Raw genomic sequence first — 585 nt, 5'->3', positions numbered from 1 at the left:
CGTCTGCTCGTCGTGTTGACATCGTCTGCCTGTGGCCGAGCCGGTCGCGCGAGTTACACGCCCTTCCTTCTAGGCGGCACGCCTTTCTCACTGGGGTCACGTGCACAATAACTCGCCAAGTTTAGCTTAAGCTAACCCAGTTCAGACACTCAAATGGCTTCATTTCTTGTTGTTGATGTTGTTAACGTAGAGGAATACTAATGTGTAGTTATATCATAGCTCAGTGATTTTTATGTTCACTTTAGCTGACTGGTTTCTCTTTACAATCTAGCTGACAGGCTGACAGCGCCCATAAAAGCGTTCTGTTCTGCACCTGGCCCCTGGTTTCTTCACATTCTTAGTATAGTCGTACGACGACATCAGCAACGAACTTAAACATGATCTTTTGCACTTTAAGTTTTGTTTTGTTCAGCGTTTCACATAAAACGTATTCACGTGCGCCTTCACGGGTGAGGAGAACACACACACAGATAAAAAATGATTTACTTCTCTCTTGAAAAAACATTTAATCCATGCTGCGGAGTGCCCTTCTCCCTCCTAAGAGGTTCATCACAAATGTTACGATTCCCTCTCTGTTGTCTTTAA

This window comes from Pomacea canaliculata, linkage group LG8, assembly GCF_003073045.1.
Source record: "Pomacea canaliculata isolate SZHN2017 linkage group LG8, ASM307304v1, whole genome shotgun sequence".
Classification (NCBI taxonomy): Eukaryota; Metazoa; Mollusca; class Gastropoda; order Architaenioglossa; family Ampullariidae; genus Pomacea; species Pomacea canaliculata.
Note: the sequence above shows the minus strand (reverse complement) of the source record.